The sequence below is a fragment of the Macrotis lagotis genome, chromosome 1 (genome assembly GCF_037893015.1).
Source record: "Macrotis lagotis isolate mMagLag1 chromosome 1, bilby.v1.9.chrom.fasta, whole genome shotgun sequence".
NCBI classification, from domain to species: domain Eukaryota; kingdom Metazoa; phylum Chordata; class Mammalia; order Peramelemorphia; family Peramelidae; genus Macrotis; species Macrotis lagotis.
This window is the reverse complement of record NC_133658.1, coordinates 600,824,578-600,840,670: the sequence shown is the minus strand read 5'-3', so window position 1 is coordinate 600,840,670 and position 16,093 is coordinate 600,824,578. Positions and strand designations below refer to the sequence as shown.

The 16,093-nt window shown below is 38.5% G+C and overlaps 2 long non-coding RNA genes across 2 annotated transcripts in view; one reads left to right on the top strand and one right to left on the bottom strand.

Annotated features, from left to right (window-relative positions):
- The window catches only part of LOC141507366 (uncharacterized), a 479,100-nt gene that overhangs the window by 343,943 nt on the left and 119,064 nt on the right, over nucleotides 1-16,093 (bottom strand). The gene's annotated exons all lie outside the window — the stretch shown is intronic.
- Nucleotides 2,851-15,255, top strand: LOC141521819 (uncharacterized). Its single transcript, XR_012478066.1, has 3 exons — nucleotides 2,851-2,997; nucleotides 13,455-13,568; nucleotides 14,853-15,255. It is a non-coding gene; the product is annotated as an uncharacterized LOC141521819 (long non-coding RNA).

The window sequence follows — 16,093 nt, the reverse complement described above, 5'->3', positions numbered from 1 at the left end:
ATCAAACCAGTGAATACTAACTGAGCCCAAAGGCATGGAAGATGGAAGTAAATCAGGGAATGCTTAAGTCCGAAGGTTGAGGTCATAGTCACAAGTCACATAGTCATAAGAGAAAGACCAGAAGATAAAGGGTCTATGGAACCTTAGCGATTATCCAACTCTATCACTTTCATTCTATATATGTAGCCAGTATATCTGACCTCAGTCGCCTAGAATAAGGTCAGTTTTTTCTCCATCTTAGAGTTCTAGAGGTACCTCTCAGAGGTTGAGGTGTCTCTCCTCCATCAAAATAATCTTCCTTCCCCACCCTCAACTTCAAATGACTAACACTTCTGGTTTCATTTATCCAATTAGCATCAATTAACAATATCCCAAATATAGAACAAGAACAGAAGTACAAATATTCCCTCCCCCCCCCAAAAAAACCTTAGGGGCATACTAGCCCCTATCCTGCTTCCACCTTGGGGAGAATTGTATACTCAGCCTTAACACAAATCTGACATAGCAATAAGTTAATGTTCAAATGCAGCTTTGTTACTGGGTGAGCTCCTTGTCTCAGCTATTGCTGGATTAGATCCTGAAGATTGCTGGTTGCTTCTCCCCTGAATCTCAAAACTGAACCATCTGGCTGCAAAAACTAGCATGGACTTGACTTCTAGACTTATGAAACCCATTTCACCTAAAATGAAAAAAAAATGAGCACTAAGGCAAAAAAAAAATCAATTTACAAGACACATGTCAGCCTTGGACAGAGTAGAATACAAGACCTCCCCCCTTAAATCTTTGTCCCTTTTCAATCACCAGGATGCCCAAAGACAAGGAGAAAGCCACAGGAAGAGAGAAGCTAAATTATAGAAAAATAATACCTTTTGAATGCCCCTTTCCATCCAGTTTTGCTACAACCAGTCAAAAAGGTTCCTATGGCTATCATACCAGAATCCATTACAGGCTCTCTCCAAAATCTCATGAAAACTATATCCACTGAGAAATTTGAACATGCTTAAAGGACTGAGCTCACTGGGTGGTCCTTTCTATACTCTTCATGAACTTTTGGCTTACAACTAAGGATGAGAGGGGACCATTCTCCATTAATCAGATAAAGAAAATAAAGCTAAAGAACTTTAAGTAATTTATCCACAGTATATTTGAACAGTAATAAGTAGTAGAATTCAGATACCAAATTCAGAACTTTGTTCACCACATCATATCAACTACAAGTTGGCAGTGCAATAGAGAAGACACAAAGCCTGTCTCCAGTCAAATGAGTTGGTTAAAAAAAAAATAGAGGGATCTCCTGGAACTGACTCTCCTGTTTCTTATCCAGCTTGTGGAATCAGAATTTGTATTAGAGAGTAAAGCTTAGATGGAAAAAAAAAACACACACACACAAAAAAAGAAAGCTGAGTCACCATTTCAATTCTGTTCTCCAGCCAGGTGTAACTGGTAAGTAAGTGTAGTCCTTTTTTGGGAGAGTGGCCCACCTCTCTGAATAATCCAAACTTGCCCCAAGTGGAGAAAAATCTACTTGCTACTAAGTAAATTAATCACAGTAGTTAATGACAGTAAAGTGCTTTTTAAAATGGGAAATATGAACTCCTAGAGCAGCAAGGTGGTGGAGATTTTATTACTTTCCTTATATGCTGGTCAAATTATCCAACAGGTGATTACCATCTAGATATCCCCAATTATATGAGTCTTCTTAGACTGAGCAGATGATGACTGTGTTGTTGCCCTGGTCTCTTAAACTACAGAGGTAGAGTTATACCATCCAACCACATGTGGACAAAGTTGACTTAGCCCTTCCCTGAGTAGGTATGTGTGGTGAGGGGGCAACAGGTGAGACAGAGCTGAGCCTCACTCTGATTGCAAATACCCTTCACAATCAGAGGTGAAGCTCAACTCTGCCTCACCTGCCACCCCCTCACCACGTTCCTGTCCTTGAGTCATCTGTTGGAAAAAGAGAAACCAATGTGGTGACTGAAGCAAATTCCAGACCTTAGTCCCAAAAGCCCCTTAGGTTTATGGAAGGTGGAAAAGCTCAAGCATGCTGATATGTATGAAAGTGTTTTGTAAAGTATAAAAGAGCCATTCATAAATTATGAGAAATAGTGCCACACACATATAATAGGCATAATAAATGTTTGTTGAATTAAACCAGATCTTTGTTTCTTCATCAGACAAGCTGTGTCTATAATGTCATATGTTCTACACAAATGGCAGTATAATTAGAAATTGAAAACCTCCACAGCTCAGTGTACAATATAAAAGGAGCACCATGAGGATTTAAGGCTTAGAAGAGACTTGAGAGACCATCCAGCTCAATCCTCCTCAATTTGTAAAAACGAAAACTGACAACCCAAAGCATAATGTGGCTTGTCCAAGGTCACACAGGTAGAAAATAAGTGGCGGGGTTGGGACTTAAACCTATGACCTCTAGTACCATATTCTTGGCTCTTGAAGAAGATTAAAGGGATTAGAAAAAGGAAAGTTAGGGCTATAGAATAATAACTTAAGTCCTTTTCAGTCGTGTCTGACTCTTCATGATCCCATTTGGGCTTTCTTGGCAGAGATACTCGAGTGGTTTGCCATTTCCTCCTCCAACTCCTAAGGGTTAAGCAACTTATCCAGAGTCACATAGTAACCATCTGAGGATAGCTTTGAGCTCCTGACTCCAGGTCAGGTGCTCTATCCACTGTGGTACTTAGTTGCCCCAGAATAAAAACAGCTAACCTTTCTATAAAGCTTTAATGTTAGCAAAGCACCTTACAAATATTATCTCCTTTTATCCTCATAATAACATGGGAATTGGTATTATTATTGTTTCTCTTTCTCTTTTGCACTTAAGGAAATGGAGGCAAAGAATCAACTGAGTGACTTGCCCACAGTCCCACAGTTAATGTGTATACAGCACTCTCCTCTGCCCCACCTGGAGAGGGGGAGGGAAGGGGCAGGGAACCACTAGCGTCTGGGAGGACCTCTCACAAGAGGGAGCTTGAGGTAAGCTTTAAAGAAAGCTCAATATTCTAAGAGGTTGAAATGAGTCCAGAGTGTACTCTAGGACAGAGTATATTCCAGGAAGAAAGCCTGGACAGTCTCATAGATGGGAAATTGAATACTGTTTTTCTTTCGATCCAATTCTTGCAGACAAGCAGTATCTAAAAGTCAGAAAGGGTCTCAGAGGTCACTTCATTCTATCTCTCCATGAACAGGAATTCCTTCTAAACCCTCCCAAGAAGAGTCATTCAGGCTGTACTTGATGACAGGGATGGAAACCTCCCAACTTCCTACAGCTGTACATTCCTTTTTGGAACAAATCTTATTACTGGAAATTATTTTCCTTAAATCATACCTAAATTTGCCTCTGCAACAACTGCTATAATTCTTCCTTGTTCTGTCTTCTTGTTGATAGATAGTATGCCTAATTCCTCCTCTTTTGGGTCCTTATACTTAAAGATATCTGTTCAGCATATTGATCAGAGATTTGAGATAACAAATTTGACTTCAAATTCCAACTCTGTTACATATCACTTATGTGATATTAGGCAAGAGAATTCACAGAATTCTAGGATAGTATATTTAAGGCTGGAAGGCTCTTTAGAGGCCATTTTATCCAACACCCTCATTTTACAAATAGAGAAACTGAGACTCAAAGCCGTGAAATGATCCATCCCAGGATAGAGGTCCTCCTAGCTACCACAGTATGATAGGAAAAGCACTGACTTTTGATTTTGAGGAATTAAATTCTAGTTCCATCTCTGACTTGTGTGAACTTGAAATCATTTCTACTATACCAAGGAAGAATAGAGGAGACAGGTTCCTAGGATTTATCCCTGTGTAGGAATGAATGTACATGCAGGATCTCTATTGGAATAGACTATGAAAAGACCAAAGAAGAAAACGCTAATCTCCATTTGTATTGGAACCAGGGACAGGTCCTGCAATTTACCAAGGATAGTCAATGTCTTCTCACCTGGAACTGATTGCCAGCAAAACTGAGTCTCCTAGGGTATCTGGAAGGCCCTCCCAGGAGATACCTTGCTTGTATAATGTCCCTCCAAGGTGTTGTACTTCTTTAATGAGAACTAGTTAAGTGTGAGTCAGAGACATGTACAGCTTTCCCCTCAAAATTAATTGTTTCCTTTTGCCGATTCGACACCTATTCCCCTTTGGAAGTTTTACACAGTTGCTTTTCAAATCACTTTAAATAACATCAGGTAATTAAGAAGGGACCCTATAGGTTGGGGTTCGTTCCAAGGGCTTGATTTGATTTTGGAAATGAATTAGCGAACAAAACCTCCAATGCCCATGATGTGGAAAGAGAGCAGGCAAGAGGGTTGAAATTAATTCTGAGAGCTGGACCATGGGAGGTTGCCCTGAGACCTGGCTGAGGCAAGAAATGAGAGGCAGGGACAGAAGAATGGATAAATTACTCATTCAGATTGAAGCAAAGAAGTCAAATGAACATTTCTTTGAGACAGGCAGAACTGAGTAGTCCTAAATTCCCTTCATCTGTCCTGGCCCCACTGAAACTATAACTGGTGGGTCCTGCCTGCTTTAAGTAAAATTATTCTGTGGAATTGGACCAGATAACAGACTAGACTACTCTCTTCTAAAAGGCATGGTACAAAAGACCTTACTTCTTCAAAAGACCACTATATCAGAGAAATTTGGAACTGTATGCAAACTTGGAGATTGTTGAAGTCAGGGATCCTTAACATTTGTTGTGTCATGGATGCCTTTGACAGGTTCTTGGTGGTGGTGGTGGTGATGGTAGCACTTTTTAGTCATATCTGACTCTTCATGACTCCATTTGGAGTTTTGTTTTGTTTTATGGCAAAGATACTAGAGAAGTTTGCCAATTCCTTTTTCAGATAAGGAAACTGAGGCCAAAAAAAGTTAAGTGACTTGCCCAGAGTCACACAGCTAATAAATGACTGAGGTCAGAGATGAACTCAAAAAGCAAGTCTATTGACTTCAGGTCCAACCTCTATTTACCTAGCTATTCAAATTCCCATTTTCTTCAGGAAGCTTTTCCAAATCACCTTTAATACCATTACTTTTCCTCCAAAGTTATTACTACTACTCACAATGTCAAAGAGAAGTGCACGAACTTCAAGGGTGATTAGAATTCAGGGAAGGGAGAGTTTGCTGCAGGCTGGAATCATCAGGTAAAAGTAATTTGAGAAGTAAGTAGGACTCTGATTGTGTCCTAAGTTACAGGGGAAATTGGTACAATCATAGCAGTAGAAAAAGTCAAACACTTCCTTTATTATTTTTGTGGGTTTTTTCTTTTGATCTGTTTCTTCTTTTTTTTTTTCCAATAACCTGCAATGGTAGTTTACACCAATCATTTTTACAAGGTTTTAAATTTTATATTTTTCTCCTTCCCTCCCCCTCCCCTGACAGAAAGCAATCTAATATAGGCTCTAAGTGTGTAATTATGCAAAACAATAGATTCATAATAATCATGTTGTGAAAGAAGAATCAAATCCAAATGAAAAAATAAAACATTAGAGAGAAAATAATGACATAATACATAGGACAACTTTTAAAAATTGAAGATAGTAACTAGCTTTGGTCTGCATTTAAACTCCACAGTCCTCTCTTTGGTTATGGGTGATATTTTCCACAAGTCTTTTAGAATTGTTTTTTATTATTGTACTGCTGAAATGAACAAGTCCAACATAGTTGATCATCCAGGGTTGTTGTTCATATGTGTGATATTCTTCTGGTTCTGCTCATTTCTTTCCATATCAGTTCATGTAAGTCTTTCCAGGCTTTTCTGAAGTCCCATCCTTCATGATTTCTTATAGAACAATACTGTTCCATCACATTCATATACCACAATTTATTTAGTCATTCCCCCCATAGATAGGCAAACCTTCAATTTCCAATTATTTATCACCATGAAAAGAGCTGCTATGAATATTTTTGTACATGTGATTTTTTTACCCTTTTTAATGATCCCTTTGGGATACAAACTTAGTAATGGTATTGCTGGATCATAGGGTGGATCACAGTTTCATTGCCCTTTGGGCATAACTCCAAATTGCTTTCCAGAAAGATTGGATCATTTCACAACTCCACCAACAATGCATTAGTGTCCCAGTTTTCCCACATCCCTTCTAACATTGATTATTTTTCTTTTAGTCAAATCTAATAGGTCTGAGGTAATACCTCAGAGTTGTTTTAATCTGTATTTCCCTAATCAATAATGATTTAGAACAATTTTTAGATGATTATAGTTTTAATTTCTTCATTTGAGAATTGCCTTTCCATACTCTTTGATCTTTTATCAATTGGGGAATGACTTGTTTTCTTATAAATTTGACTCAGTTCTCTATATATTTTAGAAATGAGTCCTTTGTAAGAAACATTAGTTGTAAAAATTGAATTTCTAATTCAATGCATTCCTTTTAATCTTGGTTGCATTGGTCTTGTTGGTTCAAAACCTTTTCAATTTCATGTAAACAAAATTATCCATTTTGTCTTTTATAATGTTTATCTCTTCTTTGGTCATAAACTGCTCCATTTTCCAATTAGTTTTTCAGATGATTTTCTAGGGTTCTCTAAGTATACCATCATATCATCTGCAAAGAATGAGAGTTTTATATCTTCATTACCTATTATAATTCCTTCAATTTCTTTTTCTTCTCTTATTGCTATGGGATTTCTAACACATTATTGAATAATAGCTGTGTGACCTTAGCCCCATTTGCCTTGTAAAAACCAAAAAAAAAAAAAGAGTTATGAGCATCTTCCTCCCAGGTAGGGATGTATCCAGTTTAATTTTATTGGATAGCAGTCTTTTTTCCCCCTCTTTACCTTTTCATGTATTTCTTGAATATCATATTTTCTGTTCAGCTTTGTTCTTTTCTTCAGGAACATTTGAAAGTCTCCTATTTCAATAAGTATCCATCTTTTCCTCTGAAAGAATATGCTCAGTTTTTGGGGGGAAGTTGATTCTTGGTTGTAATCCAAGCTCCCTTGACCTCCAGAATACCATATTCCAGGCTCTTCTATCCTTTAATGTTGATGCAGCCAGGTCCCATATGCGATCCTTCTTTCTGGACACTTGAAGAATTAATCTAATAATTCTGAAATTTGGTTATAATATTCCTTTGCATTTTCATTTTAGGAGCCCTTTCAGGAGGTGATCAGTGGATTCTTTCAATGATTATTTTGTCATCCGGTTCCAGAAATCAGGGCGATTCTCCTGGATGATTTTCTGAAGTAAGGAATCCAGGCTCTTTTTTTTAATCATAGCTTTCAGATAGTTCAATTATTTTTGTTTTTGCTTTTTTAAGGGTTTTTTGCAAGGCAAATGGGGTTAAGTGGCTTGCCCAAGGCCACACAACTAGGTAAATTATTAAGTGTCTGAGGCCGGATTTGAACTCAGGTACTTCTGACTCCAGGGCCAGTGCTCTATCCACTGCGCCACCTAGCCACTCTTCAATTATTCTTAAATTATCTCTCCTGGATATATTTTCCAGGTCAGTTGTTTTGCCAATGAGGTATTTTACATATTCTTATATTTTTATATTTTGTTTAACAGGGTCTTGATTTCTCTTTAAATCATTAGCTTTTATTAGTCCTATTTTATTTCTCAGAGAGGTGTTTTCTTCATTTAGCTTTTGCATCTCCTTTTCCAATTGGTCAATTTTATTTTTAAAAGAGCTGCTATCTTTTTCCAATTGCTCAATTATATTTTTAAAGGATTTATTTTCTTCTGTAAGTTTTTGTTGCAAAATGTTGATTTTTCTTGCATTTTTTTATCCAATTTTTCCATTTGAATTTTAAAATCTTTTCTGAGCTCTTCTAAGAAGTCTTTCTGGATTGGAGACCAATTCATATTTTCCTCCATAGCTTCGCATATAACTCCCCTTCTGCTCTCCTTTTCTGAGTTTGTGTTTTGTCCATCTTTATCTCCAAAGTAACTTTCAATGGATTCTGGTTTTCTCTAGTCTTTCTTCATTGTGAGTTCTGTTATTTATCCCATGACTCTTGTGTTGGGAGAGGAACTTACTTGCAAACCTCTGTTGTTGAGAACCCTAGAGGTTTGCAAACTGCTGTGGACTTGAGATGTTAGGAACTCCTAGGAGTTGGTTGGTAAACTCACTGGTAAGGGAAAACTGGGGTTCTCTATCTCTGGGCTGACTTTACTGGAGATGGCAGTTACCTACTCCCTACAGTGGAAACACTTGGAGCTATCTCAGGGTTGTCCACAGGCAGTCTAGTGGCTAGGCTGGCCATGCTGGAAATACCAGAGGCTCTCAGCTCAGGGTTAGCCACTCCCTCCTTGGGGGAGGTAGGAACACCTGGGGTTATGGCTCTCTCTGTGGTTCAGTCATTGGCCCTGGGGAAACTCAGCAGCTTTAGGCTGGGAACATCTGGGACTGTCTCCTTGCTATGTACACCAGGCTAAGAATAGCAGAAGATTACTATCAGGGTCCAGCAGTCTAGATCAGTCATGCAGGCTGAATGGGGTCCTGGGTACCTGCACTGGAGCTTTCCTTGCACACTGGAGCCACCCACTATGCAGACAAGTCCTAACTCCATAACTTAGCTCCCTCAACCAAGAATGATGTTTCACTCTGATCTTTGATGCATTCTGCCACTTCAAAATCTGTTAAGAGGCTTGATTAATGTTAGTTCTGAGGGAAATTCAGGAATGTTTAAGAGAAGTTCTGTTTTTTCTCTACCATCCTGACTAGAAGTCTGTTTCTTCTTTCACAACTATAACTAATATCAAAAATGAAAAATGTTTTACATGATAGCACAGAGATAACCTATATCAAATTGCCTACCATTTTTGAAGAGGTAGGGAAAGGAAGGGAGATAAATTTGGAACTCAAAATATTGTAAAAATGATTGCTAAAAATTGTCTTGACATGTAATTGGGGAAAAAAAATACTATTAAAAAAGGGAAAAACCTCAAATGGGATCATTAAGCATCAATATGAATGAAAAACAATTAAATAACAACAAAAATAGGTATAGATGGGCACTAAACAGACAATGGGTGTATTGTCCAAACTCACCCCATCCCCAGTGTCAACTCTTTGAGGACAAGGACTATTTCATTGATGCTTTTGTATCCCCAGAGTCAGAATTAGAATCCAAAGTCTGAAGACAATCAGGTAATCACTAGCACAGAACCTAGTTCACAGTAGGGCAAACCTTTTGATGATGGCTTGACTGATGGATTGATGGTGAGTTGATGTTATTCATCTTATCTCTTGCTTTCAATTGCAGAAAACCACTTGGAAACTAGAGAACCTAACATAGGCAGCCTACAAACTTACACCCTGATGCTGGCAAGGGAGAAGGATGTGTTTGTAAATGGGATTGACAGTAAAATATACCTGTATGGGCCTGATCAATTGCATTCTGTCAAACATGAACGGACCATGTTAACAGATGATTTCATTGCAGGGTTCGACAATGAGTATTCCTGAGACAGCTATACAGCAATCCCTGGAAAATCACCAGATTGATGAATGAGGCTGCAACTCCTGTCCCTAGATGGCTATTCTGGCAGCTGATTCAGCTGAGCAAGAAGTTGCTTAGGCAGAAACTTTTTTTTAAGGGAAGAAAATAATAAGAGAGTAATTCCATTTATGCAAAAATGTGAACATGGGAGAAATTCAAGGATATTGGGTTTGCCAAAGTGAAGAGAAGGAAAAAACCAGAGCAGTTTGAATCTTACCTCATTAACCCCATATATCTTCCCCTCACTTCCACCCCCACCACCCTACCCTTCTACCCCTCTAGATCCACATTCCCTACCCCCTTCACCCCCTGCTTTAGGAGGAAAGGAATCATGTAAAAAGGGACAGAATTTATGGTATTAAGGAATCTAATTCTGCTCTGGTAGATAAAGACCTTAAGTAAATTTATGAGAAATATAAAAACTGCTTGTAGCATCCTTCTTCTACCCTTATCCAAGGACTCCTCACTCTTGGCTTCCTCTACCAGTCAGATATCTAATTGCCTTATACTGCTCATCCTTATTTTCCCAGGGGCTGCCCATTGTGGTATCCTATCTGCATGGAAGTACCCCATTCATACTCATTTTCACCTTTTTCTTCAACCCCTACAATATCTTAACAAAACAGCTCCCTCCTATTCAAAACTAGATAGGTTTGTCAATAGGGGCTTCCTAACTAAAAATATTCCTAGGAAATTGTCAGAGTTGTCAAAGGCCCTTTAAAGGTATCATTGACCCAGAAACACTGGTTGGCAGTTTCAAAGACTTCTACATTGAGTCAAAAGATTTTATCAACTGACCATGGGAACCCAACATTCAGTGAAGGACAGGGCAAATTACTCTTTAGGTATATTCTGGATTCCTCAATTCATAGGAGGAAAAAAAATCTGCCACCTACCTACCACCACTTTGAGAAAGATTTGGTAGCACATGATGAATGATTCTCCACATTAGGTATCCCTGAAGTGATGCTGTAGATAAAGCACTTAGTTTGGTAGGCTTGGATTCAAATTCTGTCTCAAATATGCACAGGTTGTGTGACTCCAGCAAGTCACAATTTCTTTCAGAATCAGATATAAAATGAGATGAAAAGTCTAGACCTCAAAAAAGGGAAACATCTCTCCAAAGATCATACAATTAGTTAATAACTGAGTCAGGACCCAAAGTCTGAAGAACAGTTTTTAGCTCATTTTGGAGATGGTGAAGGAAAAGGACCCCAGCCCATTATGTTTTCTTGGATCATCTGCCTAAGTCCCAAAAGCTCAATTCTGATCTGGTATCAATTTGTGTAGCTCATGTCCCAGACATTACCAAGAAAGCCATATGTCAATTATTGAAAGACTAATGAAGAGGTCCACAAAGGCTATTTAAATAACTTAACCTTTCCTTTCATGGGGGATGGAGGACTGACTTAATGAAAATTTAATTACAGGTAAGTTTTGACACTGGCAGAGATTCTAGCTCATTGGCCATAAAATGGATCCTCCAGATACTTCTATTTTCTGCTAAAAGTTATATTTAGACCCCTAAATAACAGAGCAATGGACAGGGAATCATGGGGCCTTAATTCCAGTATTGACTTTGCCTGGAACTAACAGTACAAACTTGGGCAAATAGTTTCCCTTCTTTGAGCCTTAGTTTCCTCATCTGTAAAATGAGGGAGCTAGAGTGGATATTGCAACTCTAAATTCTACAATTACAATTTCCTCATCTGTAAAATAATGAGGTTGAACAAAATGGCACCTTTGTTCCCTTTTATCTTTAACTGCTTGGATGATTCCATGATTCAGTGGATGAGAAAGACTGTTCCCTCATCTGTAAGAAGTTATGATAACCCTCATTTTCCTTTGTTGTTATGAAGATTTGCCAGGAAAGAGATATAAAACTGTTGGAAAAATATGATGCAAGATAACTAGAAACAGGGCCTTGGGGAGGAAGTAAAGAAATAACAACTGCCAGTTTAATTTGGATGAGACCATGATCTTTTCATTGCCTGAGAGGCAGGCATCAGGGAATAAATTCAGCAGTTCCCTCTCTAAAGTTCAATTTACTCATCTTTAAAATGGGGGACCAAAATTTTCCAGATTCCACCTATATTATAGTGAGGATTCCTTTCAAAACTGGGTTGAACTAAATGGCTACTGAGGTTCCCTCCAACTCTCAAATTATGTGATTCTATGATCACCTGTCCTAATTCCCATCCCCTATCTTCCCAAGATATCTTGTCAAAAGTAATCTTACCAACTAATTCACATTCTAGGATTCATGACTTCGTAATTTGTAAAATAATGTAAAATATTAACAAATGATACTATCCCAGGTTGGCAAAGAGGATTTACTTGTATTTTAAAAGGAAATAGTACAAAGGAATTAATAGTACAAAGGAATTAATCTTCAAAAAAGTCTTTCCTTGAGTCCCTCTCATCATGACATGAATCAAGGAACTTGGCTAGGAAATGTTCTTTCTTTCCAATTAATGATCTCTCTCCTCGCTTAATTGTGGATGATTAATGATTTGAATAAATGTTCAGGTTTCTAGATTCTTTACTGGAAGAGTGGATTACATGAAAGAATGATGGCAGTATGGTATAAAAGGGAAAAATTCAGAATTTAAAGTCAGCGGACATGGGGCACCAGATGGCTCCAGAGGAAAAAGTAAGACTTGTGACTTTGCACAGCTTCCCCCTCACTTAAATCCAATTGACTTGTATGTTTGTGGCATCACTCCTTGATGTCAAGAACAAAGGACAAGAAAAGGCACTTTGCACATTTATTATTGCATCAAATCATCACGATAACTAGGTGAGGTAGAAAGGGCAGACATCAATACTGTCATTATATAGATGAAGAAACTTAGGTTCTAAAAGGTTAACTCACTTGCCCAAGGTCAAAGAATAGGCAATAGTTTAGCCCATTTGCCCAGACAGTTTTACTGGGATGTGGTCACTACAGTTCTACAACTCCTTGGAGCCACAGGTGAAAATTAGGGAGTAGGTGGACACCAAAAGTGAATAAACAACCCTAAAATGGGCTTAGCAAGTTCTCATATCAGAGGTTCTAGACACTTTTTGAACATCCCATACTTCAATAGGCTTCAGAATTGTAGGTGAGTTAAGGTGATAATTATCTCAATCACTTCATAAGGCAAAATGAATGAATGAAAACAATTTGTTCCAAAATTGTTGAAGTCAACCAAAACAAGTACTGTGGACAGCTGAGAGCTTATTTGACATCAAAGGCTTCAAGGTCATCCACTGACATCATGACTTTTGTCCTGTCACTGGACCCTGGAAAAAGAAAGTGAGGCTGATGACTTTTTGCAACTTTGCCTCACTTAAATCCAATTCACAGCAAGTCAAGAGATCAACCATGATGTCACTGGCCCTCTTCAGAAATGAAGGAGGAATAACAGACAAGTGACTGTAAAAAATTTTATAATTTTTTTTCTCAGATTTTTTTTGCTCTGATTCCCTCAATCAAGTAGCTTTTTTGGAGGAGATGGAAATTGAGTGACCTTTGGGACTCTTGGGCTTTCTTCCATTCTAAGTTTCCTATCCTCATTTCCAGAGAAACAGTGAAAAAAGTACTCTTTAAAAAATTCTTAGTGATGAAATGTCCTACTGAAAGCATAGAAAGAATGAGAATAGAACTCAAAGAAAAACTGCAAGGGGAGAGAGAGAGAGAGAGAGAGAGAGAGAGAGAGAGAGAGAGAGAGAGAGAGAGAGAGAGAGAGAGAGAGAGACTGTAAGCCTTAACTGTGTAAGTAGAAATTGTAAATGAAGCATTATTATGTAAGACCAGTAAGTGATTTTCAGCGTAATTAAGATGGATCACTTTAATAATCCTTCAGGGCTCGATTCAGAGTAGCGTTACAAACCATTTAAGTGGAGTTTGTGTGCACTTTGCTTCGTCAAGGACTGGAACCCATTAAAGGAAAAACAGAGAAGGTTTTGGATTTTTTCAGCCCAGAGGCCCTGGACAGAAGCCAACCAGCCCAGGGATACCTTAATTCAAGACACTGAGAGAACCCTGAGGAATAGGCTATGAGCCCTGGAAAGTCATCACAACCTCTCACATGGTAAGGTGCTTTTCATTTTCCCAAGTGTTCTTCCATCCATTACCCCATGTATCTTCCCATTGCCACCATGAGGCAGATGGAACTGGTGCTGTTATCCTTCCTTGACAGATGAGGCAGCTTGGGTAAAAGCAAGGTTAAATGACTCAGCCAAAGTCATTTAGTCCACCCCAAATCTAATGCAGAAATCCCTTCCAATTTAAAAGGGGGATGCTTTAAGTCAGAAGAATGACTCACATGTTAGAATTCCCAGTATCATAGCAGGTTGGTGAAAAAAAAGGTTCAGGGCAAGGGGAGAAGCTTCTAAAACATGTGGACAGCCTGTAGATACTGGGAGCCAGCTCCATTCTGATAATAATAATCAGTATTCACTAATATTTACATAGTGTTTACTATGTATCAGACACTGTGCTAAGCACTTAACAATTAGTATGTCATTTGAGTTTCACAACTCTGGAAGGTAGGTGCTTTTATTAATTCCCATTTTACATATAAGGAAACTGAGGCAAGCAGGTCCTATAACTACAATGCCCAAAGTCATACCACTAGTAAGCATCTGAGACTGTATTTTAACTTGGGTCTTCCTGACTCCAAGAACAGTGCTCTAACCACTCTGGCCAAGGGAAGAGTCTGGGGACTTTTTATCTGTTTTCACGTTGTTGTTCCTTTAGGACTCAAAGTTACTTTTTTTTTTCTCTCCAAAGATAGAGTTTACAGAATTGAGTACCAGGAAGAACCTTGGAGATCATCTGCTCCATTCCTTTCATTTCACAATAGTAAAGTAGCTCAGGGAAGGAATGTGAATGTGACTTCCCCAATATCACAGATGTAGGAATTCATAAGATCCTAAATTCACAGCTGGAAGGAAATTTAGAGGTCATTAATCCAACCCTTCTCATTGCATGGATAAAAAAAAAAAAAAACTGAAGTCCAGAGATCGTAATGAGCTAGGATTCAAACCTTAGTGATTCCCAATTCAATGCTCATTCTGCTGGCCCACACTTCCTCCAAGCTTCTGGTAATAACCCTGGGGAGAACCAATAAAATGGAATGAGTCTGGGGGGAAAAAGAAAAAGATGCCTTGCTCCATGGACTTGTACCAGAGAGACAACAATAAATCCAGACACTGATACAGTCTTAAAGACTTAAAGAAATTCTGGAAAAAAACAGGACAGCTTGAAGGGGAGGGAGGGGTTGGGGGAGTTGAGAGAGATTGGCAACTTTTTAATCACTGTTAAATTTCCTTGGGGCCTGATTCTGATTGATCGAGCTTCCTTGGTTCTCCAGATGGAGTCATTAGGCAGCAGGGCTTGGATCCAAAAACCCAGCCTAGGGGATTCAAATACAACAGTCTTCGTTGAGTCAGCATGGCCCAGAACAACCTCCAACCCCCAAAGGAGAGAGGCGCGGGAACTTTAAAATCTCCATTTTGGAAAGTTCTCCCATCATCCCATGACCTTCTAAGTACTCATAAGACTGGAGGTTTTCCAAATGCTACATCCCTCCCCTGGAATGGCACTGCTGCCATCACCACCAAACCTCAGAAATGGGAAGACAATCATTGTAGACATGCAAGACCAACTGAACAGTACCTGGGTATGCAATACCCTGAGTCACTCTATGCAAAGAAAATGAATTCTCCTTGTATTTCAGTAAACACAAGCATGGGACATGTTATATGGTGTTTTGAAAACTGTAACTCACAATACAAGTAAATGGCATAATTTTTATTATTGTGGTTGTTTTGGATGTCAACCAGCAATTAAACAAGCCCCTTCCACTCCCTTAGACAACTCTTTTTGTTATGGACAGATAACAAATAATTTTCTTCCATTCCAGTCTCAGTTGGCCTCTCTGCAATTTATAGGATCATAAAATTAAAAACTAAAAAGGACCCTGTAGATCCTATAGTCCAAGAGTTCTTTGCCTAGGATTGTGAACTTGATGTTTTTACAGTATTTTGGTAATTATATTTTAATTGGCTTCCTTTGCAATCTTGTCTATTTTATTTTATACATTTATAAACAATTCTCTGAAAAGAGATGTGGATGCTCCACTAAACCAACAAAGAAATTCCTTGTTGTTGCTGTTCAATCATTTCAGCTGTACCTCTTTGTGATCTCCTTTAGCATTTTCCTGGCAGAAATACTGGAGAGGTTTTCCATTTCACCAGCTCATTTTATAGATGAGAAAACTGAGGCAATCAGAGTTAAGTGACTTGCCCAGGATCACTTAGCTAGTAAGTGTCTAAAAGTGAATTTGAACACATGAAGATAAGTCATAGTCTTCTTTACTCTATTCATTATACCACTTAACTGCCAAAGGGGTACAGGATACAAATAGGTTAAGAATTTTTATTTTTGCCCAGCTTTCTTAATTTCATAGATAAGGGAACAGAGGCCCAAAAAGAATAAATGAATTAGAACCTTAGGTTTACAGCTGGAGAAGACCTGGGAGTCATCTAGTCCATCACTCTCATAGTAAAGTTTGAGGAACTCAGACTACTTGCTGTAGATCCCAAAAGTAGT